General features: G+C 52.3%; 5 non-coding genes and 3 pseudogenes across 5 annotated transcripts; 1 reads left to right on the top strand and 7 right to left on the bottom strand.

The window, feature by feature from the left end:
- Window positions 1–94: 94 nt before the first annotated feature.
- On the bottom strand, window positions 95–167 carry trnaf-gaa (transfer RNA phenylalanine (anticodon GAA)). The gene has a single exon. It is a non-coding gene; the product is annotated as a tRNA-Phe (tRNA).
- A 1,709-nt stretch (window positions 168–1,876) lies between these two features.
- On the bottom strand, window positions 1,877–1,949 carry trnav-cac (transfer RNA valine (anticodon CAC)). The gene has a single exon. It is a non-coding gene; the product is annotated as a tRNA-Val (tRNA).
- Window positions 1,950–2,643: 694 nt separating this feature from the next.
- On the top strand, window positions 2,644–2,715 carry trnah-gug (transfer RNA histidin (anticodon GUG)). Its single transcript has one exon. It is a non-coding gene; the product is annotated as a tRNA-His (tRNA).
- A 574-nt stretch (window positions 2,716–3,289) lies between these two features.
- On the bottom strand, window positions 3,290–3,362 carry trnav-aac (transfer RNA valine (anticodon AAC)). The gene has a single exon. It is a non-coding gene; the product is annotated as a tRNA-Val (tRNA).
- A 109-nt stretch (window positions 3,363–3,471) lies between these two features.
- On the bottom strand, window positions 3,472–3,544 carry trnaf-gaa (transfer RNA phenylalanine (anticodon GAA)). The gene has a single exon. It is a non-coding gene; the product is annotated as a tRNA-Phe (tRNA).
- Window positions 3,545–22,573: 19,029 nt separating this feature from the next.
- LOC138217986 (5S ribosomal RNA) lies at window positions 22,574–22,692 on the bottom strand (annotated as a pseudogene).
- A 536-nt stretch (window positions 22,693–23,228) lies between these two features.
- On the bottom strand, window positions 23,229–23,347 carry LOC138218448 (5S ribosomal RNA; annotated as a pseudogene).
- A 533-nt stretch (window positions 23,348–23,880) lies between these two features.
- Window positions 23,881–23,999, bottom strand: LOC138218376 (5S ribosomal RNA; annotated as a pseudogene).
- Between the last annotated feature and the right edge of the window lie 470 nt (window positions 24,000–24,469).

Here is a 24,469-nt window from a genome sequence, read left to right as displayed (position 1 = left end):
CTGGTGTCTCGCTTGCGTTTCGGGCTGAGAAAGGGACGCGTCACTTTAGGAAGTGGGCACTGGAGAGAGGAACAAAGGGCGCGATTAAACAAAATGCCGAAACCCGGGATCAAACCAGGGACCTTTAGATTTTCAGTCTAACGCTCTCCCATCTGAGCTATTTCGGCGGTGCACAAAGCCTACAGCCACCTGCTCCAGCCTTCCTGTGTTGTGGCATGAGCGCACCAAGAGTAGCGGGAGAGTGTTGCAGGAACGTCACTCAGAAGGAAAGCCACCCAGCTGCGCCCTCTGAGCTCTGTCCAGCGCATCTTCCTCGCATGGACTTCTGCCTGCGACGGGCAGGAAACAATTAGCAAGAACAGAACGACACCCCATGGGTGTCTCATGACCACACCTTAGGTTGTGACACGTGCAGGTGTGAGGGGTTGCCGGGCTACTTTGGAGCAGAGCTTGGGCGGAGGGGGGGCGGGAAAGCAGACAAAGAGGTGACACCTCAAGGTCTGCACGAGCACAGCTCTCCGCCGCCCCAGGCTTCCGCTCGATAAGCTACTGGACACACCCGCCCCTCCTCACACAGACCGTGGAAAAGCCCCCGAGTGGGAGGGCTCTCTCTTCCTCCCAGGAGCTCTTGGACACGACACACAGACAGGGCGCGGGGAGCCGCCGCCTGCAAACACGGCTCCAGGCAGGACTCCACTCCGCAGGAGCCGCAGAGCAGAGGAGATGAGGGCAGCTTAGCTCCTGTGCAGAGACCTGAGCTGTTGTTGCTGTGGATGCTGTCTTTTCTGCACTCGGGGTAGGAGTGAATGTTGAGTTGCCCTTAGAAATGAAGCAGAGCACTTCAACGGCACGGGTGTGTGTGTGTGCGCCCTGGTGATTCTGAGAGACAGATCGAACCTGGGCTAAAAGAGAGGGGGCTTAGCCCTCTTCCATTTGCTAGTTCTAAGTTGCACAACCCATTTGTATCTGCTAGGCGGCGCAGTCGTCGTGCACAAAGAACGCTTTGAAAAGCGTCAAAGGCAAGTCATTCCGAGTTGGTCGTTAGTGTTTTCCGTTCAGACGCGAAATGCTGAAATGATCTCTCGGCTCCTCGGTTTTCATTTCTGCTCCGTGAAGGGATCACAGCACGCGTCGGCTTCCAGCACGGTGGGCCGGGACACGATGCCGGGGGTTGGAGAGAGCGACGTCTTCCTCGTTAGTATAGTGGCAAGTTTCCCCCCTGTCATGCGGGAGACCGGGGTTCGATTCCCTGACGGGGAGTAGCTTTTCTTTCACCTCCTTAGAGAAATGACTGCCTTTCACTTCTCTGTTTTCTTTCACAGCGTCGTGCACCTTTTCATTGCTCTCGCTTTCAGAGCCTCCGCACGGCACACGACTCGACATCAGGAAGCACATTGAAGTGAAAGCAGGAAGCGCTGCGACATGCACTGTGCAGATCCTGCCACAATAAGAGGTGAGTGGGTCTGTTCGATGCACAAAGAACGTTTTGAGAAGCGTCAAAGGCAAGTCATTCCGAGTTGGTCGTTTGTGTTTTCCGTTCAGACGCGAAATGCTGAAATGATCTCTCGGCTCCTCGGTTGTCATTTCTGCTCCGTAAAGGAATCATAGCACGCGTCGGCTTCCAGCACGGTGGGTCGGGACACGATGCCGGGGGTCGGAGAGAGCGATGTCTTCCTCGTTAGTATAGGACCTGTCACCTGTCCCCACCTGTCACGCGGGAGACTGGGGTACATCAGGACGCGCATTGAAGTGAAAGCAGGATGCGCTGTGACATGCACTGTGCAGATCCCGCCACACTAAGAGGTGAGTGGGTCTGTTCGATCACAGCGCTAGGCGAATCCCCAATCCCCTTTTGTGCCTGGCGACAAAAGATGTCTGTTTCCGCCCGGTTTCGAGCCGGGGACCTTTCGCGTGTGAGGCGAACGTGATAACCACTACACTACGGAAACTGTGGTAAGACCCGCCCAGCGGCCCAGCGCTGAGCTTCGCCAATGCGATTCAGCTGCTTCCAGTGCCTTTATTGGAGTGCGCTGATGGATCGTGCTCTCTCTCCAGAGACCAGCACGCCTGTCATGGACGGAGCAGGAAAGGCGGCGCCACATTCTACAGTCCTCTCCACGCAATCGACGAAATCGGGCTACTGAAGTGGAGAAAATCGCCTCTCCAGAAAGTGCAAATATCATCTTGGAGACTATAAATCCTATTGCCGAAGGTCAGCCCTGTCTACCAGAGTAACCCTCCCACAGCGATGATCAGCTCGTCTCACACGCGAGAAGTTTCGGTTGGAAACAAGCGCCCCCTCTTCTGGCACGTTTTGCACGTTCGAGTAGTTTTAATGCGGCTCTTTCGTACACGGTGCTGATCTTTTGGAAAGCAGGAGGCAAAACCGAGTCGAACCGCCTGGGTGAAAACCAGGAACCCTAACCGCTAGACTATATGGCAGCGAACAACCATGCGGTTCCCGGCATCATGCAAGCAAACTACATAAATATGAGAAAACACGCAAGAGAGTTGTCACTCAGAGTGTCGAAGGGTCAATGTATACTGGGGCTCAGTTGAAATGCAACGTCAGGACTTTTCCGAATTATGTCACACGAAGAGAGCACAGCCCTTTCCGCCCTGCCGCGTGTGTCTCGGTAACTCGCTGTGATCGTATAGTGGTCAGTACTTTGCGTTGTGGCCGCAACAACCCCGGTTCGAATCCGGGTCACGGCAGAATAGGGGCGTCTGCTTTTACTACTCGCACGAATGAAGGCAAAAAAAAGCCAATCGATGTGAACGAACGGCGCTTTACAGAGGAGTACTGCCTGACTGGATCGTTGATGAACGACAGAGGCCACTCCGACCTCTTCTCGGTTTTCTTCAATGACTTACTAAGGATCTTCTTCACATTCGCCCATGCAGGGGAAGCCAGTTACACCAAAGCAAACGCAGGAAAGTGCATTTCAAGCAGAGACCAGGAGGGACTTGTTTACACCGAGAGTGGGCGGAGAATGGAACAATGCGCCCAGCCCTGTTGCTGGAGCCGATTCTTGATGAGCTCTTGGGCTCACTAAGAGGCCCCCACTGGATGCTAATCTTTCTGTTGTTCTTGCAGGTCCTGCGCTGCTTTTGAGCCGACAGAGCTCGTCCTGGTCTGTCGGCACAGCCCAATTGCAAATGATCGGCTCCGCGTACAGAAGGAACGTGCGTTTGGTACAAGAGTGCACGAAGGCACTGGAAATACATTGGGAACAAATGACCGGTCGCTCAAGACCTCTGTGAAGTACAGGAGCGTGCAAAACGAGGCTGTTTCCGCCCGGTTTCGAACCAGGGACCTTTCGCGTGTTAGGCGAACGTGATAGCCGCTACACTACGGAAACCTGCAGGGACCGCTGCTGGTGTCTCGCTTGCGTTTCGGGCTGAGAAAGGGACGCGTCACTTTAGGCAGGGGGCTCTGGAGGGAGGAACAAAGGGCGCGATGAAACAAAATGCCGAAACCTGGGATCGAACCAGGGACTTTTAGATCTTCAGTCTAACGCTCTCCCAACTGAGCTATTTCGGCAGTGCGCCAAGCCCACAGCCACCTGCTCCAGCCTTCCTGTGTTGCGGCATGAGCGCACCAAGAGGAGCGGGAGAGTGTTGCAGGAAAGTCACTCAGAAGGAAAGGAACATGTGACCGGTCGCTCAAGACCTCTGTGAAGTACAGGAGCGTACAAAAGGAGGCTGTTACCGTCCGGTTTCGAACCGGGGATTTTTCGCGTGTGAGGCAAACGTGATAACCGTTGCACTACGGAAACGGTGAGAAAAGGGACCCCCCAGCAGTGAGTATTCAACCTTATTGCATTACTGCTCCCAACCAGTTGATATCAATTTAATTCCTAAGGGTTATGTACTTGTTTTGAGTATCTCATGTAGAAGTTGTAAACAAGTTCAATTACGAAACGATCTAAATGAATGATATACCGAACTTATGTCCTCTTGATATGTGTAACTCTTTGTAACTGAATGAATTCTGATAACCCTTACGATAAGATCTGTTAGGTTTGCATGCATATTCTATATATTAACAAATGTATCCTCGTGTATTAGTACCTGTGTGTGCGTTGTTTGAGTTATGTCGCAAGGTTGGATTCTAAGACCATTAAAATAATCAATTTTGTGATTTACTGCCACAAAAATAATTGTCCCAGTAAATGCCCAAACCCCTACAGAACTGGTGCTTCGTGAGAGAACACTACAACAGTGTGTGATATCCTGTCCCAGCCTGAGGAGCAGACAGCGAGCCTGTCTCTTAATAATACTAATAATACAGTGTGTGATTCCCTGCCCCAGCCAGAGGAACAGACAGTGAGCCTGTCTCTCAATAATAATATAGTGTGTGATCTCCTGTCCCAGCCTGGGAAACAGTGAGTCAGCCTCTCAATATTTATAATACAGTGTGATCTACTGTCCCAGCCAGAGGAACACACAGTGAGCCTGTATCTAAATAATAATAATACAGTGCGTGATCTCCTGTACTAGCCTGAGGAACAGACAGCGAGCCTGTCTCTCAATAATGATAACCTAGTGTGGAATGTCCTGTCCCAGTCTGAAGGACAAACAGTGAGCATGTCCCTCAGTAATAATAGAACAGTGTGTGATCTCCAGTCCCAGCAGGAGGAACAGACAGTGAGTCTGTATCTCAATACTAATAATACAGTGTGTGATCTCCTTTCCCAACCTGAGGAACAGACAGGAGTGAGCCAGTCTCTCAATAATAATAAAGCAGATTATGATCTGCTGTCCCAGCCTAAGGAACAGTCAGGAAAGAGCAGGTCTCTCAATAATAATAATACAGTGTGTCATTTCCTGTCCCAGCCTGAGGAACAGTGAGCTTGTCTCTCAATAGTAATAATAATACAGTTTGAACTCCTGTCCCAGCCTGAGGAAGGGTGAGCCTGTCTCTCAATAATAAAAATACAATGTGTTATCTCCTTTCCCGGCCTGGGGAACACTGAGGCTTTCTCTCAATACTAATAATACAGTGTGTGATATCCTACCCTAGCCTGAGGAACAGACAGTGAGCCTGTCTCTCAATAATAATAATAGAGTGTGTGATTTCCTGTCCCAGCCTGAGGAACAGACTGTGAGCCTGTCTCTCAATAATAATAATCCAGTGTGTGATCTCCTGTTCAAGCCCAAGCGAAGACACAGTGAGCCTATCTGTCAATAATAGTAATACAGTGTGTGATCTCCTGTCCCATTCTGAGGAACAGACAGTGAGCCTGTCTCTCAATAATAATAATACAGCGTGTGATCTCCTGTCCCAGCCTGAGGAACAGAACGTGAGCCTGCCTCTCAATAACAAGCCAATGTGTGATCTCCTGTCCCAGCCTGAGGAACAGAGAGTGAGCCTGTCTCTCAATAATAATACAGTGTGAATTCCTGTCTCAGCTTGTGGAACATACAGTGAGCCTGTCTCTCTATAATAATAATATAATGTATGACCTCCTGTCCCAGCCTGGGGAATATACAGTGAGTCTGTCTCACTATAATAATAATACAGTGTCTGATCTCCTGTCCCAGCCTGAGGAACAATGAGCCTGTCAATCAATAATAATACAGTATGTGATGTCCTGTCTTCGCCTGAGGAACAGAGAGTAAGCCTGTCTCTCAATAATAATAATTCAGTGTGGGATCTCCTGTCCCAGTCTGATGAACAGACAGTGAGCCTCTCTCTCTCAATAATAATAATACAGTGTGTGATCTCCTGTCCCAGCCTGAGGAACAAACAGTGAGCCTGTCTCAAAATAATAATAATACGGTGTGGGATCTCCTGTCCCAGCCTGGGGAACAGTGTGCCAGACTCTCAATAATATTAATAATAATAATACAATGTGATCTACTGTCCCAGATTGAGGAACAGACAGTGAGCCTGTCTCAATAATAATATAGTGTGTGACCATCTGTCCCAGTCAGAGGAAAAGACAGTGAGGCTGTCTCTAAATAATAATAATACAGTGTGGGATCTCCTGTCCCAGCCTGGGGAACAGTGAGCCAGACTCTCAATAATAATAATAATACAGTGTGATCTCCTGTCCCAGCCTGAGAAACAGACAGTGAGCCTGTCTCTCAATAATAATAATACAGCGTGTGATCTCCTGTCCCAGCCTGAGGAACAGACAGTGAGCCTGCCTCTCAATAACAAGCCAATGTGTGATCTCCTGTCCCAGCCTGAGGAACAGAGAGTGAGCCTGTCTCTCAATAATAATACAGTGTGAATTCCTGTCTCAGCTTGTGGAACATACAGTGAGCCTGTCTCTCTATAATAATAATATAATGTATGACCTCCTGTCCCAGCCTGGGGAATATACAGTGAGCCTGTCTCACTATAATAATAATACAGTGTGTGATCTCCTGTCCCAGCCTGAGGAACAAACAGTGAGCCTGTCTCAAAATAATAATAATACGGTGTGGGATCTCCTGTCCCAGCCTGGGGAACAGTGTGCCAGACTCTCAATAATATTAATAATAATAATACAATGTGATCTACTCTCCCAGATTGAGGAACAGACAGTGAGCCTGTCTCAATAATAATATAGTGTGTGACCATCTGTCCCAGACAGAGGAAAAGACAGTGAGGCCTGTCTCTAAATAATAATAATACAGTGTGGGATCTCCTGACCCAGCCTGGGGAACATACAGTGAGCCTGTCTCTCTATAATAATAATTCAGTGTGGGATCTCCTGTCCAACTCTGAGGAACAGACAGTGAGCCTGTCTCTAAATAATAATAATACAGTGTGTGATCCTCTGTCCCAGCCTGAGGAACAGACAGTGAGCTTGTCTCTCAATAATAATAATACAGTGTGTGATCTCCTGTCCCAGCCTGAGGAACAGTGAGCCTGTCAATCAATAATAATACAGTATGTGATGTCCTGTCTCAGCTTGAGGAACAGAGAGTAAGCCTGTCTCTCAATAATAATAATACAGTGTGGGATCTCCTGTCCCAGCCTGGGGAACAGTGAGACAGACTCTCAATAATATTAATAATAATAATAATACAGTGTGATCTACTGTCCTAGACTGAGGTACAGTGAGCCTGTCTCTCAATAATAATATAGTGTGTGACCACCTTCTGTGGTCTGTTTCAAATCCGCCCGCGATGAGACACCGAGGAGAAATGAAGAGCCCCAGTCGCGCTAGAAAATCACCCGGGAAAGAGACTTTCAATGTAGGAAAAAAAAGTCGTTAGTAACAGACATAATATGTTTGTTTTGTTTTTTTAATCGCTGCGATGTGTGACTAAGCTCATACGACTAAGAGTTGCCCCCTTTGTCTAGATCTGGTAACCTGCTCGTCGCTGGTGGGCCAGATCGTGTCCCCCGTCACTACACTGGGGCATTAAGACCCACACAGACCGCAGGGTGAGTGCCCCCTGCTGGCCCCACTGAGAGGTCGTATCCCACCTCCTCCGCTCTCTGCGAAAAGCAGTATCTTCAGGCCCTGACATCCCACCCCTGCCACTCTCTGCGTAAATAAGTATCGTCAGGCCTTGACATCCCACCCCTGCCACTCCCTGCGTAAATAAGTGTCGTATGGCCCTGACATCACACCCCCACCACTCTCTGCGGAAAGCACTGTCGTATAGCCCTGACACCCAACCCTCCACTCTCTGCATTAAGCACTGTCGTATAGCCCTGACACCCACCCCTCCACTCTTTGAATAAAGCAGTGTCGTCAGGCCCTGACATCCCACCCCCGCCACTGTCTACGTAAAGTAGTATCGTCAGGGCCTGACATCCCACTCCTGCCACTCTCTGTGTAAAGTAGTGTCATATGGCCCTGACACCAATCCCTCCACTCTCTGCATAAAGCAGTGTCTTATGGCCCTGAAACCCTCCCCTCCACTCTCTACATAAAGCAGTGTTGTCAAGCCCTGACATCCCTCCCCCGCCACTCTCTGTGTAAAGCACTGTCGTATGGCCCTGACATGACACCCCCACCACTCTCTGCGTAAAGCACTGCCGTATAACCCTGACACCCACCCCTCCACACTCTGCGTTAAGCTGTGTTGTCAGGCCCTGATATCCCACCCCCGCCACTCTCTGTGTAAAGCAGTGTCATATGGCCCTGACATCCCACCCCCACCACTCTCTGTGTAAAGCACTGCTGTATGGCCCTGACATCACACCCCCACCACTCTCTGCGGAAAGCACTGTCATATAGCCCTGACACCCACCCCTCCATTTTTTGCATAAAGCAGTGTCGTCAAGCCCTGCCACTCTCTGCGTAAAGAAGTGTCGTATGGCCCTGACATCACACCCCCACCACTCTCTGCCGAAAGCACTGTCGTATAGCCCTGACATCCCACCCCTCCACTCTCTGCATAAAGCAGTGTCGTCAAGCCCTGACATCCCACCCCCACCACTCTCTGTGTAAAGCAGTGTCATATGGCCCTGACATCCTAGCCCCGCCACTCTCTGTGTAAAGCAGTGTCATATGGCCCTGACATCCCACCCCCACCACTCTCTGTGTAAAGCACTGTTGTATGGCCCTGACATCACACCCCCACCACTCTCTGCGGAAAGCACTGTCGTATAGCCTTGACACCCACCTCTCCACTCTCTGTGTAAAGCAGTGTCATCTAGCCCTGACATCCCACCCCCTCCACTCTCTGAATAAAGAAGTGTCGTATGGCCCTGACACCCACCCCTCCATTCTCTGCATAAAGTAGTGTCGTCAGGCCCTGACATCCAAGCCCCGCCACTCTCTGCGTAAAGCAGACATGTTACAGACATTTACAACAAAGACATATTATAAAATATTGACATATACTGTAGGCGGCTGGAGCATTATTGGGAGACAGACTCACTGTTCCTCAGGCTGTGACAGGAGATCACATACTGGGCTGCCAGATCAACTGAGTTCCCTCCTCCCTCTCCCAGTAGGATTGGGACCCGTTGTGATTCTGGCAGGTGTGGGAACTCTGGGATTAGATTTCTGAATTTCGGGAAGAATGTTTCTCTAATCCCAGAGTATCTGTCACAGTGCAGTAGGAAGTGCACCTCTGTCTCTATTTCTCCCCGCTGGCAGTGGGAGCACAGCCTGTCCTCTCTGGGCAGCCAGGTCTGCCTGTGTCGCCCAGTTTCTATGGCCAGGTTGTGGTCACTGAGCCTGTACTTCGTCAGGGTCTGTTTCTGTTTGTTATTTTTTATTTTGGTCAAATATTCAGCTAGTGTGTATTGTCTGTTTAAGGTTCTGTAGCATTCCAGTTTATGTTGTGTTTGTGTGTGTGTGTCCCAGTGTGTGAGATATTGCTGTTTGATCTGTGCTGTGATGTGGTTGAGTCTGGGTTGTGGTGCTCTCGCAGTGCTGTCCTGAGGCTGGTTAGTGTCGGTGTCACTCACTGCGAGTGTGATCTCAGCAGAGTCTCTGTACTCTTGGGACACTTGACTCACCTGTCTCTCTCTTTCTCTCCCTGTGCTGTCCATCTCCTGCCCCCTCTCTTCCTCCTTGGACTCCAGCTGGAGGAGGTCCAATCACCACCTCCTGTGAGACAGAAGAAAAATAAGGTGGGTAATGCTCTGATCCTCTCTTTACTCCTGTCCAGTGTCCAGTCAGTGTCCAGTCAGTGTGTCTGTATGAACCCCTCTCTCTCTCAGTGCAGTGTTCATGTACTGGAGTGTCCAGTCAGTGTGTCTGTATGAACCCCTCTCTCTCTCAGTGCAGTGTTCATGTACTGGAGTGTCCAGTCCGACTCTTAACGTGACTCTCCTGTCTCTGCTTCAGAAACGCTGGTGCGTCTTTTTAAACTCCCTGAGCTGCGTGTCGGTGGAGACAGATGATCAGGACGAGCCGATGGAGGCGGCGGAGACCGTGGGTCAGGAGAGGAAGAGCGAGGGAGAGGAGGAGCAGGCTGCCGGGAAGGACAAGAAGAGGAAGAGGAGGTGCAGGTGAGCAGACAGGGGGGCGCCGCCCGGTCGTGTCTGTGATTCAAGGAGGAGTCTCCTCTTGCTGTTTGATGTCTTGGTGACGTCTGTGTCTGTGTCCCTCACACCTGCAATAACAATATTCTTTCCAGGTTCCTTTCCTGGTTCTGTGCCAGCTAAGATCTGGACTGGACTGGACTGGAGCTGAGGGACGCCAGACTGGACTGCACTGAAGCTGAGGGGCCCCAGACTGGACTGGACAGGAGCTGAGGGACACCAGACTGGACTGGACTGGAGCCTAGGGACACCAGACTGGACTGGACCGGAGCTGAGAGACACCAGACTGGACTGGACTGGAGCTGAGGGGCCCCAGACTGGACTGGACAGGAGCTGAGAGACACCAGACTGGACTGGACTGGAGCTGAGGGACCCCAGACTGTGCTGGACCGAAGCTGAGGGACCCCAGTCTGGACTGCACTGGAGCTGAGGGACACCAGGTTGGACTGGAGCTGAGGGGTCCCAGACTGGACTGGACTGAAGCTGAGGGGCCCCATTCTGGACTGGACTGAAGCTGAGGGGCCCCAAACTGGACTGGACTGAAGCTGAGGGGCCCCAGACTGGACTGGACTGAAGCTGAGGGGCCCCAAACTGGACTGGACTGAAGCTGAGGGACCCCAGACCCCAGTCTGGACTGAAGCTTGTAATTTTTGTTCTTTTGTTAAGCATCAATAAAAAAATTTTTTAAAAAATCTGTTTAGCTTTTTGGTTTCCCCCCCCCAAAGTTGCTGCTGGGAGAAGTGTGAGTGGGGCCAGCAGGGGGCACTCTCACCCTGCGGTCTCTGTGGGTCCTGATGCCCCAGTATAGTGACGGGGACACTGGACTGTAAACAGGCGCCGTCCTTCGGATGAGACGTCAAACCGAGGTCCTGACTCTCTGTGCTCATTAACAATCCCGGGGTGTTTCTGGAGAAGAGTAGGGGTGTTACCCCAGTGTCCTGGCCTGATTCCCCCCCTGGTCTTGACCCATCATGGCCTCGTTATCACCCCCCTCTCTGAACTGGCTCCATCCCTCTGCTCTCCTCCCCACTGGATCCCCCTGACCTGGGAAGAGCTCTGAGTGGAGAGTCCAGACGAATTAATTATTATTATTCGTGCTGCACTGGGCTTCAGTTCTGGCAGTGAGAGAGGGACTCTGTGATCAGTACAGATACTTATGACTGTATAATAATACACGATAGAAATGGAAAACAGGGTAGCGCTGTAGTCTCTTCGAAACGTTTTGAACTGCCAGAAGAAGTTTTCACAACCCGGACTTGTGAAGGTACAGGTCTTCTCCCATCGTCCTGTGCAAAGTGTATGGTGTCCTGGTGATTTCTCCCGTTTTGAACGGAGTTTAATGTCGCGTTTCTACTTTATTAGAGAGAGGCACTGAACATCCTGTGATGGACTGGTGTCCTGTCCAGGGTGTGTGAGTGTGTGTGTGTCCTGTGATGGACTGCTGTCCTGTCCAGGGTTTGTGAGTGTGTGTGTGTCCTGTGATGGACTGGTGTCCTGTCCAGGGTGTGTGTGTGTCCTGTGATGGACTTGTATCCTGTGAAGGACTGGTGTCCTGTCTAGGGTGTGTGTGTGTCCTGTGATGGACTGGTGGATCACAATATTAATTCTCCTCCTTGATTCCCTCCTTCATCGCCAGAGTGAAAGCGGGACACGGCAGTAAAAGCTCAGCCCTGCGGGTGGTGGTCCTCTCGGCCACACGGGGGCGCTGTGGCTCCACGGGGTGGGGGGGGGGGTTATGTTCAAGTCCCGCTGGGAATCACACCGACGCGGCGGAGTTCGTGAACGTCCCAGACACCAAGAAAACGAGAGAGAGAAAAAAGGTCGTTTTCGGGGTTCAAGAAGCAACCCCGAGATTCAGGGGGTTTCCCCGCTGAGCTTACTCTGCCGAAAACACGCAGGTTTTATTTTTTTCCCGTGCCCCCCCTCACACAGGCCGTTTCTGTAGCGTGAAGTTGTGTTTTTTTGCGCGGCGGTCGGTGAGGGGTGAAATTTTCTTTTTTCCCACGGTCTGAAACAGAAACGGCCGGGTGGTGTTGTAGAGAGGTTGACGTGCCTGGTTTTCCTCATCTCCGAAGCCCGTTTTTTTGGGGGGGGTCGTGAGGTCCCACGCAGCGCTCGGAAAAGAAAATGCCGTCTCTTTTCCCCGCAGGACGGGGGGGGGGGAACCCGTGTTTTTTGGACGTGGCGTGGCCCGAAATTTCCGCCCTTGGCCGCTAGAGGGGGGTGGAGGTTGGTCTTTCTTTGACTTGGGGGTAGGGGGGGTGCTAATTTCACTGAACCATACCTAACGGAAACCCGTGTTGGACGTGGGGGTGCTGAATGCGCCCTCGACGTGATTTTGTTTTTAAATTCAAGTGCAGCTTTTGTAACCATTGGGCCGGAAACACCTGGACCCGTTTCCCCTGCCTGTCCGAGGTGGCGACTACCGGGGTCGTACAGGGACACCCGGCTGGCCGCTGAGAGTTGGAAAAATAAAATGTCCACCTAAAAAAAAAACAACCGCGAAAAATGTCGGCCATTTTTGTTTCGCGGCCGAGCCGTGAGCGCGTCGGGGGCGACGTCACGGGGGCGTCACAATGAGCCGCCTGACGTCACAGAGCGGCGGAATCTAGCGGGGGGCGGCGCTGGAGCCCCGTGAGCTCAAAGGAGTGAAGAGAGAGGAGGAGGAAAGGACTATATAGCGCTTTCTAAACACGTGTTTCTTCCAAAAAAGATTCGTGGGTTACTTCGACTTCAATCAAATAATAGTTCCAGCTTCAGATTCACTCTGAAGTATCCCCGTGAAATCGGCAAGTCAGTTAAAAATGCCGCTGTCGAGAAATAACAAAATAAGTTGAGAAATAAGTTGGTTTTTTTTTCCCGTTACTCCACTCTTATGGGTGTGATCGTGCTGTAAAAAGATATTGAGAGGAGGTGCACCTCTACACAGAGAGTGGTGGGGGTGGGGAACAAGCTGCCCAGCCCTGTGGTTGAAGCCGATACCCTGGCTTCTCTCCAGACACAGCTGGGTGAGCTCCTCCAGTCAGGACAGGAGGCTCTACTATACACAGAGGGGGGCGGGGGTGGGGAACAAGCCGCCCAGCTGTGTGGCTCCGCCCCCTCCCCTCCCCTCTGTGACTCTGCTTGTCTCGGCAGGGCGATGGACCGACAGAGATGCCGCACGGCCGTGCGCGGTCGCAGCAGGACCCGGGCCCGGCGAGGCGTCGTAAGTCCACCCCTCCCGCCCGCCGTCCAGCGTCCAGCGTCCAGCCCTCCTCCGACTGGCCTCTCTGCCCCCAGCAGCGCTCGCTGTATTATAATAATAATAATAATAAACTTCACTGATAGAGCACCTTTCACACACATAGCAGCGCAAAGCGCTTGACAGACCAGGTCTCAAGGTAACACCTCCAGACGAGGAGAGACACTTCCAGTGGTGATCTTGACTGAGGACACGCCTCGGCTCAAGAGACAGGGTCGCGGGTCCGAGGAAAACCAAGCTGCAAGTCCATTATGGCCTTCTGAGAGCACAGATTGCCTCTGGACGTCCTACACTCTTCCTGGACACACTGTAGAGACTCACCTGTCCGGACTCTCACTGGACACACTGTACACACTCACCTGTCCAGACTCTTATTGGACACACTGTAGAGACTCACCTGTCCAGACTCTTACTGGACACACTGGTCAGACTCACCTGTCCAGACTCTCACTGGACACACTGTACACACTCACCTGTCCACACTCTCACTGGACACACTGTAGAGACTCACCTGTCCAAACTCTCACTGGACACACTGTAGAGACTCACCTGTCCAAACTCTCACTGGACACACTGTAGAGACTGCCCAAGGCCCCTAGTCTCGACACGACTGGGCTGGGCTATTTGGTCAGAGCTGTCTCGGAGATGGGCTGTTTGGCGTCTTCACAGGTCACACCGGTCAGGCCGAACCCGGACTGGCAGCGGGAGAGGTCCTGGCCCAAGTCCCGGTGCTTTTCCGTATGTCTGACCCGGTCGCCTTCCGCGAGACTGGACCGGCCGCCCTGTGGTGGGCCCGGTGCCCCACATCTACCCTACAGCTCCCCCACTGACCCCTAAACTCCCGATACCCTACAGCTCCCCCCACTGACCCCTAAACTCCCGATACCCTACAGCTCCCCACACTGACCCCTAAACTCCCGATACCCTACAGCTCCACACTCTGACCCCTAAACTCCCGATACCCTACAGCTCCCCCCACTGACCCCTAAACTCCCAATACCCTACAGCTCCCCACACTGACCCCTAAACTCCCAATACCCTACAGCTCCCCACACTGACCCCCACAGTCCTGATGGCCGAGAGGTCTCTGCTTGCTGTAGTGATTGAGTGAGCTCTGTGGACCTAACCTCTGTCTTGTGTCCTCGTTTCCAGCGTCTCCTAGTGGTCCGTCATTTCACCAGAGCTGAAGGTGAGATCTGGGGAGGAGACAGAGCACCCCCTAACACCCCTGAGCTAGGTTACAGGGTAAGACAGCTTCTTACTGTTGGACACACCTGTCCACACTCTTTCTGGACACACTGGACACACTCGCCTGTCCGGACTCTTACTGGACACACTGGACACACTCGCTTGTCCGGACTCTTACTGGACACACTGTACACATCCACCTGTCCAGACTCTTACTGGACACACTGTACACAACCACCTGTCCAGACTCTCACTGGACACACTGTCCACACTCACCTGTCTGGGCTCTTATTGGACACACTGTCCACACTCACCTGTCCAGACTCTTACTGGACACACTGTACACACTCACCTGTCCACACTCTCACTGGACACACTGGACACACTCACCTGTCCAGACTCTTACTGGACACACTGTACACACTCACCTGTCCAGACTCTTACTGGACACACTGTACACACTCACCTGTCCAGGCGTAGTCTCTGCTCCTCATCCCCCCTGCATTGTGTCTCCCCCTCTCCCTGCTGGACAGAATCCCGTGGTGTCTTCGTGTTTCCCCGAGCTCGTCTAGAAGCTTGAGAGGGCGGCCGAGCTGCAGCTGGAGCTCCCGGGGTCGCCCGGCTCGTCCCGCTCGGGCTCGCCCAGCTCGTTCGGCTCGGTGTCCCCCCCCTCCTCGCCCGAGAGCCCCCTCCGCTCCCCGGCCCCGGTGGCCCCCTCAGGCCCCTGACCGCCCCGCCCCGCCGCCCCCCCTTCCTCCCCGCCATGCCCCTTGAGCCCCCCCTGCTGCCCGGGGCGGTGCCCCTGCCCCTGCCCCCGCCCGTCCTGCCCCCCATCGCCCGCCCGGCCCCGCCAGGCCCCGCCTGGGGCTCCCCAGTGCAGAGGGCAAGGAGAGAGGCTGAGATGTCTGACGAGGCAAGTGGGGCAGAGTCTGTCCGTCTGTCCGTCTGTCTGTCCATCTGTCCTTCTGTCCATCTATCCTTCAGTCCATCTGTCCCTCTGTCCATCTGTCCCTCTGTCATTCTGTTCTTTTCTCTGTCCATCTGTCCATCTGTCTTTCTGTCCTTTTCTCTGCCTTTCTGTCCATCAGTCCATCTGTCCTTTTCTCTGTCTTTTTGTCCGTCTGTACTTCTCTCTTTTTGTCTTTCTGTCCTTCTGTCTGAGTCTCTCCATGTCTCCCTGCTCCCTGTCCCAGCTGGGCCTGTCTCCCTGTGTCTCTCCGTGTGTCTCCCTGCTCTCTGTCTGTCCTGCATTGTCCCAGCTGGGCCTGTCTCCCTGTGTCTCTCCGTGTGTCTCCCTGCTCTCTGTCTGTCCTACGTTGTCCCAGCTGGGTCTCTCTCCCTGTGTCTCTCCGTGTGTCTCCCTGCCTGTCTCTCTGTCTGTCCTGCGTTGTCCCAGCTGTGTCTCCCTCCCTCCTCTCTCTCTCCATGTGTCTCCCTGCTCTCTGTCTGTCCTGCGTTATCCCAAATGGGTCTCTCTCCCTGTGTCTCTCCTTGTGTCTCCCTGCTCTCTGTCTGTCCTGCGTTGTCCCAGCTGGGCCTGTCTCCCTGTGTCTCTCCGTGTGTCTCCCTGTCTGTCTCTCTGTCTGTCCTGCGTTGTCCCAGCTGGGCCTGTCTCCTCTGCTCTCTGCCTTCAGCTCTGTTCGCCGATGTCCCGCCAGCCCGTCACTCTCTCAGCCTGTCTCTTGACTTGCGGGAGGAAGAGGAGGTGGAGACAGCTCTACCGGCAGGAGAGAGGAAGGAGGTCAGTGCTGGTCCCACCCTGCCCCCTGTCCTGTCTGTGGTGGAGTTTTGCCGTCTTGTCTGTCCCTGGGTCTCATTGTCTCTCTCTCTTTCAGCCCTGTCTGTCAGTGTCTCTCTCGGCCTGCTGTCTGCCTGTCCCTGCCTCTCTGTCTCTCTCTCTTTCAGCCCTGTCTGTCAGTGTCTCTCTCCTCCTCCTCTCTGTCCTCAGTGTGTCTCTCTCCTCCTCTCTGTCCTGTGGTGTCCAGGCAGTGTGTCTCTCTCCTCCTCCTCCTCTCTGTCCTGTGGTGTCCAGTGGGTCAGTATTAGTGGGCTACACCCAGGCTCACTCACTGCGAGTGTGATCTCAGCAGAGTCTCTGTGCTCTTGGGACACTTGACTCACCTGTCTCTCTCTTTCTCTCCCTGTGCTGTTCCTCTCCTGCCCCCTCTCTCCCTCCACGGACTCCAGCTTGAGGAGGTCCAATCACCACCTCCTGTGAGACAGAAGAAAAAGAAGGTGGGTAATGCTCTGATCCTCTCTTTACTCCTGTCCAGTGTCCAGTCAGTGTGTCTGTATGAACCCCTCTCTCTCTCAGTGCAGTGTTCATGTACTGGAGTGTCCAGTCAGTGTGTCTGTATGAACCCCTCTCTCTCTCAGTGCAGTGTTCATGTCCTGGAGTGTCCAGTCAGTGTGTCTGTATGAACCCCTCTCTCTCTCAGTGCAGTGTTCATGTCCTGGAGTGTCCAGTCAGTGTGTCTGTATCAACCCCTCTCTCTCTCAGTGCAGTGTTCATGTACTGGAGTGTCCAGTCCGACTCTTAACGTGACTCTCCTGTCTCTGCTTCAGAAGCGCCGATGCATCTTTTTGAAGTCCCTGAGCTGCGTGTCAGTGGAGACAGAAGATCAGGACGAGCCGATGGAGGCGGCGGAGACCGTAGCTCAGGAGAGGAAGAGCGAGGGAGAGGAGGAGCAGGCTGCCGGGAAGGACAAGAAGAGGAAGAGGAGGTGCAGGTGAGCAGACAGGGGGGCGCCGCCCGGTCGTGTCTGTGATTCAAGGAGGAGTCTCCTCTTGCTGTTTGATGTCATGGTGACGTCTGTGTCTGTGTCCCTCACACCTGCAATAACAATATTCTTTCCAGGTTCCTTTCCTGGTTCTATGCCTGCTAAGATCTGGACTGGACTGGACCGGAGCTGAGGGACACCAGACGACTGGACTGCAGCCTAGGGACACCAGACTGGACTGGACCGGAGCTGAGAGACACCAGACTGGACCGAAGCTGAGGGACCCCAGACTGTGCTGGACCGAAGCTGAGGGACCCCAGACTGGACTGAAGCTGAGGGACATCAGACTGTGCTTGACCGAAGCTGAGGGACCCCAGTCTATGCTGGACCGAAGCTGAGGGACCCCAGTCTGTGCTGGGCCGAAGCTGAGGGACCCCAGACTGTGCTGGTCTGAAGCTGAGGGACACCAGACTGGACTGGACTGGAGCTGAGGGGCCCCAGACTGGACTAGACTGGAGCTGAGAGGCCCCAGACTGGACTGGACCAAAGCTGAGGGACCTCAGGCTGTGCTATACCGAAGCTGAGGGACCCCAGACTGTGCTGGACCGAAGCTTAGGGACCCCAGTCTGGACCGAAGCTGAGGGACCCCAGTCTGTGCTGGACCGAAGCTGAGGGACCCCAGACTGCACTGGACTGAAGCTGAGGGGCCCCAGACTGGACTGAAGCTGAGGGGCCCCAGACTGGTCTGGACTGAAGCTGAGGGGCCCCAGACTGGACTGATGACCTTTTGTTAAGCATCAATAAATTTTTTTTAAAAAAAATCTGTTTAGCTTTTGTTTTTTTCCCTCCCCCCCCCCCCAAGGTTGCTGCTGGGAGAGGTGTGAGTGGGGCCAGCAGGGGGCGCTCTCACCCTGCGGTCTGTGTGGGTCCTGATGCCCCAGTATAGTGACGGGGGACACTGAACTGTAAACAGGCGCCGTCCTTCGGATGAGACGTAAAACCGAGGTCCTGACTCTCTGTTCTCGTTAACAATCCCGGGGTGTTTCTGGAGAAGAGTAGGGGTGTTACCCCAGTGTCCTGGCCTGATTCTCCCCCTGGTCTTGACCCATCATGGCCTCCTTATCACCCCCCTCTCTGAACTGGCTCCATCCCTCTGCTCTCCTCCCCACTGAGAGCTGCTGTGTGCTGAGTGGACTGGAGCATCATCCAGGTAGGGGCTGCATACTGGGGGGGCTGGAGGGGATCCCCCTGACCTGGGAGGAGCTCTGAGTGGAGAGTCCAGACTTATTAATTATTATTATTATTCGTGCTGCACTGGGCTTCAGTCCTGGCAGTGAGAGGGGGACTCTGTGATCAGTACAGATACTTATGACTGTCTAATAATACACGATACAAATGGAAAACAGGGTAGCGCTGTAGTCCCTTCGAAACGTTTTGAACTGCCAGAAGAAGTTTTCACAACCCGGACTCGTGAAGGTACAGGTCTTCTCCCTTCGTCCGGAGTAAGGTGAGTGGTCACCCCCTCGGGGTGCAGTATCCCCGATGCACCCCCCCACCACCACCCAAAACGACACACACTTCTGTGACGATTGGGAGACCCCGGTTCGACCAGCCCCTGCGGTGGAGGAAACGACCCGCTGGTGAGAACACGCAGACTCCACACAGAAGGGTCACCTCAGCATTTATTCCAACAGCAAAACAACACCAGAGAGAAACGGTCTCCGAAAGATAAGCGCACACCGGGAAAAACACGACAGGGTCATTACAAATGGGAATAGGAGTTCTTTTTTTCTTTTCCGGACGTCAGTTGTATCGTGTCCTGGTGATTTCTCCCGTTTCGAACGGAGTTTAATGTCGCGTTTCTACTTTATTAGAGAGAGGCACTGAACTTTGGGGAACGTGACATCCACCCAGTATTACTAGTAGGTTGATAAATATAAATGTTCTTTTTCCCCCCGTATGATACCTCGCGAAATATAACGATGGCCAACTCCTTAAGTCAAAATTTAAACCCTTCTCACGCTACAAGACAGTCTGTCAACATCGCCGCGGCCCGAAGCGCGACCTTCGGTATGACGTTGGCGGAAAAGGGGGTAGGGTAAGTACGTCACAGCCGGGGGAAGCCCCTATCACGTGAGAGGGGTGCGGCGGGCGACGAGCCCCCGGGGGCGAAGAGAAGTTGATTTGCGTGGGGTGTGGAAACACTACACGACCGGGCAAGCGAGCCGTTTTTTTTTGTTTTGTTTTTTCCAGAACATCAGAACAACCGCAGAGATGACCATCGATCCACCTCCAGACGTTTCCTTTTTTGTCCTCTTTGGCCTCCAAAATAAAAAAAAAACTGGGATCCATCGCCAAATTAAAATGTCAACCACTTTTCGGGCTTTCGTGCTGTCCATGATGAAACCGTCATGGTTGTGTAAGCATACGTTACATCACAGACCGGCGGCGCTCGGACGTGAGGAGTGTCGTTACGTTTTTGAAATGGCACGTCAGACAAGATCTCTGACAAGATCTCCGAAAAACCCAAACCTGTAAGATTCAATTTCAATTCAGTTTTTTTATATAGCGCCTTTCACAACAAGAATGCCCCAAGGCCCCGAACAAAGGAGTTGTTCCACACCCCCACCACCCTCTGTGTACAGTAGAGCCCCCTGTACTGACTGGAGGAGCTCACCCAGCTGTGTCTGGAGAGAAGCCGGGGTATCGGCTTCAACCACAGGGCTGGGCGGCTTGTTCCCCACCCCCTTCTGTGTACAGAAGAGCTTCCTGTCCTGACTCCAGTAGGAAATGTCACCTGGAGGCAACACACCGGCTTCTTTTAACAGATCACCTCGGGAATCGGGAACAACGGAGCTGTGTGCGGCCGTCTGTACGGAGGGGTTCAGCGCGGGGGGGCTCCGGGCTCGGGTCTGGACCCGGGGGGGGACTGTCTGTGTGGAGTCTGCATGTTCTCCCTGTGTTCTCCGGGTCCAAAGACAGGCTTTTGGGCTAATTGGCTTCTGGGAAAACTGGCCCTGGTGTGTGTGTGTCCTGTGATGGAGTGCTGTCCTGTCCAGGGTGTGTGAGTGAGTGTGTGTTTGTCATGTGATGGACTGGTTCCTGTCCAGGGTGTGTGAGTGTGTGTGTCTGAGTGTCCTGTGAGGGACTGGTGTCCTATCCAGGTTGTGTGTGTGTGTCCTGTGAGTGACTGGTGTTCTGTCCAGGGTGTGTGAGTGTGTGTGTGTCCTGTGATGGACTGGTGTCCTGTCCAGGGTGTGTGAGTGAGTGTGTGTGTGTCCTGTGATGGACTGGTGTCCTGTCCAGGGTGTGTGAGTGTGTGTGTCTGTGTGTCCTGTGATGGACAGATGGTACCAAGCCTGGACACCCATGAGACACTGGCTTCCTCAGAAGACTCTCACGGAGGGCACACTGTCCCTAACCCGGGTCCAGAAGAAACTACAGTGATCTATAATTCCTGCGCCTCGGAAGGGTTTATGACGTCTATGTCCGGCGCCCGCGACCGTGGACCGGCGGTTTGGCGTCGCGCTCCGCAGCTCGAGCTTCGGTGCGACGCAGGGCGGGAGGGAGTCGATGTGGCCTTGGCGCCATCTTTGCTGGTGAGTCAATTGTGACCGTTGCGGTACAATAAACCTTTTCCCACCCCGTCCAGTATTTCTGTCGCGGCCCACGTCCCTTACAATCGACAAACTATAAAAAAAAACAGTAGCCCTTCGCAACATTACACGCCATTTTTTTATTTCAAACGTCCGCTAGATACGCAGGTGGCTCGATACCTGTCTTATCCTCGCCGGAGTCTTTATACCGGCAAGTGAATTTTATTTGGGGTCCCTAAGAATTGTGACAGAAATGTCAGTGAACCACAATAAAAAACGAAACTTTTTTTTAAAGGCGGTGAATGGATTTTCTGAGTAACCGTGTAGCGACTAACGTAAGGAAAAAAAAGTTGTCTTTCCCTACGAAGACGTTTTGGTACAGGACTTTCTTTAAATATCAGTTGTGCATAGCGTTTTACAAAAAGTTGATGATCTTGGAGATAATTGCAAAGGAAAATTGAGATAACTACCAAAACATTACGTGTGAAACGACAGGACAGAACTTTGAACCCACAAAGAAACAAAGGTATGAAATATTGCCTCGTCATGGGGGGTTGATAATTGTAGTAAGTGTTCCTAATTTTCGTAAAGAAATGTATATTATGGGAGTCACACGTGGGATTTAGTGTATATACGTTTCATATTGTGCATATATACGGGGTTAAAAAGTGGAATGAGTATGATTATAAACTCGTGTGTCCTATAATCAGATAATTTTTGAACAAGCTTTGATTAGACAGGTGAAAAACAACATCAGATCCTTTTTTTAAATATATTCTCACGTCTGAATATCAGCTTCTCCCCTCTGGCCAACATTTCAGGGCTCCCAAGTGTAGATCCCAAATTGAAACAAATATTAATTTGTTACCCAGTTAAACAGTTAATAGAAGTGAGTGACCAGGGTAAATAAAGCTGGGTCAGTGTAAACTGTTTATTCTGGACCAGACTTCGTCATGTGTGATATGTCATGACTTCTTATATTAAGTTTTATCTTTATATTTAGTTCTACATGTGTAATAGATGCGATGTGTGTCCATAAAAAGGTTTCTCCAGGGGAAAATCAAGTTGGTTTTAAAACCGTGTTTCCTTTTTAGGGTACGTTTGCATTCCAAGTGTGGGGTTTTTGCCTTTTTATCATATTTTGGATGTGAATCCGTGGTATTTTTGCTGAGACAAGTTGCCTTTCTTATACGCGGAGGGATCTGCTCGTGAGATGTCCGCTTGGGCCATTTCTGAGCTCAGTATAAGGTGTAGAAAGCATGACTGTCATCATAACCCGCCTCTCACCCAGGTGTGGAATAATGTTGTGACTATTGCTTCAGCAATAACATGCTGATTGCATGTTTCTAGATGGGTATAACAGAGTTCTTATTGAGAGGACAGCTCCGTCACCTCTTTTACGACGCTGCTTTTTTTCCCTTGCGTTTTTCTCTTCTTCCCACGTTCTCTCTCTTCACTGCCTTCGTCCCTGCTCTATTTCACTTCAGCCTTTCACTCTTGCTTCCTTCCAATGAGGACGGAGCTGCGGGAGAAAGGGCGCTATAGAGGATCGCTGTGGAGAGCTGCTGCTGTGCTTTGACATCTGAGCTCTGTGGAAAACGATCTCAATACAATTCTGAAAAACGCGACTCTCCGAACGCCAGCCGAACAAGTCTCCACAGCCGAAGCGCTGTGTCTCTTTTCAGCTGGCGATAAACCTTTCCTCGATCCTTTGCGGACTTGTAAAACTGTTCATGACCAGAATAAAAAACGCTCACGCTAATACACAAGCACCCGTGTCTCGCCAAAGCTGACAAATAAACAGACGGACAAGCCGCACTGTACGTGTGAACAGGGGAATGAGCGAGCGAGCGGGGATAGGGCGCCTCCTGCGCTTAAAAGCTTACAGCACCTGGTGTTCCCAGGCGGTCTCCCATCCAAGTACTAACCAGAACCATCCCTGTTTAGCTTCCGAGATCAGACGAGATCAGGCGTGCTCAAGGGGGTGTGGCCGTAAGCAAGAGCAAGGCTCGCTGGCACCCTTCTTATTGAGAGGACAGCCCCGTCACCTCTTTTACGACGCTGCTTTTTTTCCCTTGCGTTTTTCTCTTCTTCCCACGTTCTCTCTCTTCACTGCCTTCTCCCCGCTCTATTTCACTTCAGCCTTTCACTCTTGCTTCCTTCCAATGAGGACGGAGCTGCGGGAGAAAGGGCGCTATAGAGGATCGCTGTGGAGAGCTGCTGCTGTGCTTTGACATCTGAGCTCTGTGGAAAATGATCTCAATACAATTCTGAAAAACGCGACTCTCCGAACGCCAGCCGAACAAGTCTCCACAGCCGAAGTGCTGTGTCTCTTTTCAGCTGGCGATAAACCTTTCCTCGATCCTTTGCGGACTTGTAAAACTGTTCATGATCAGAATAAAAAACGCTCACGCTAATACACAAGCACCCGTGTCTCGCCAAAGCTGACAAATAAACAGACGGACAAGCCGCACTGCACGTGTGAACAGGGGAATGAGCGAGCGAGCGGGGATAGGGCGCCTCCTGCGCTTAAAGGCTTACAGCACCTGGTATTCCCAGGCGGTCTCCCATCCAAGTACTAACCAGGCCCATCCCTGTTTAGCTTCAGAGATCAGACAAGGTCAGGCGTGCTCAAGGGGGTGTGGCCGCAAGCGAGAGCAAGGCTCGCTGGCACCCTTCTTATTGAGAGGACAGCTCCGTCACCTCTTTTACGACGCTGCTTTTTTTCCCTTGCGTTTTTCTCTTCTTCCCACGTTCTCTCTCTTCACTGCCTTCGTCCCCGCTCTATTTCACTTCAGCCTTTCACTCTTGCTTCCTTCCAATGAGGACGGAGCTGCGGGAGAAAGGGCGCTATAGAGGATCGCTGTGGAGAGCTGCTGCTGTGCTTTGACATCTGAGCTCTGTGGAAAACGATCTCAATACAATTCTGAAAAACGCGACTCTCCGAACGCCAGCCGAACAAGTCTCCACAGCCGAAGCGCTGTGTCTCTTTTCAGCTGGCGATAAACCTTTCCTCGATCCTTTGCGGACTTGAAAAACTGTTCATGATCAGAATAAAAAACGCTCACGCTAATACACAAGCAACCGTGTCTCGCCAAAGCTGACAAATAGACGGACAAGCCGCACTGCACGTGTGAACAGGGGAATGAGCGAGCGAGCGGGGATAGGGCGCCTCCTGCGCTTAAAAGCTTACAGAACCTGGTATTCCCAGGCGGTCTCCCATCCAAGTACTAACCAGGCCCATCCCTGTTTAGCTTCCGAGATTAGACGAGATCAGGCGTGCTCAAGGGGGTGTGGCCGTAAGCGAGAGCAAGGCTCGCTGGCACCCTTCTTATTGAGAGGACAGCTCCGTCACCTCTTTTACGACGCTGCTTTTTTTCCCTTGCGTTTTTCTCTTCTTCCCACGTTCTCTCTCTTCACTGCCTTCGTCCCCGCTCTATTTCACTTCAGCCTTTCACTCTTGCTTCCTTCCAATGAGGACGGAGCTGCAGGAGAAAGGGCGCTATAGAGGATCGCTGTGGAGAGCTGCTGCTGTGCTTTGACATCTGAGCTCTGTGGAAAACGATCTCAATACAATTCTGAAAAACACGACTCTCCGAACGCCAGCCGAACAAGTCTCCACAGCCGAAGCGCTGTGTCTCTTTTCAGCTGGCGATAAACCTTTCCTCGATCCTTTGCGGACTTGTAAAACTGTTCCTGATCAGAATAAAAAACGCTCACGCTAATACACAAGCACCCGTGTCTCGCCAAAGCTGACAAATAAACAGACGGACAA

This window comes from Lepisosteus oculatus, chromosome 14 (assembly GCF_040954835.1).
Source record: "Lepisosteus oculatus isolate fLepOcu1 chromosome 14, fLepOcu1.hap2, whole genome shotgun sequence".
Taxonomy (NCBI): domain Eukaryota; kingdom Metazoa; phylum Chordata; class Actinopteri; order Semionotiformes; family Lepisosteidae; genus Lepisosteus; species Lepisosteus oculatus.
This window is presented reverse-complemented; position numbering and strand designations above follow the sequence as displayed.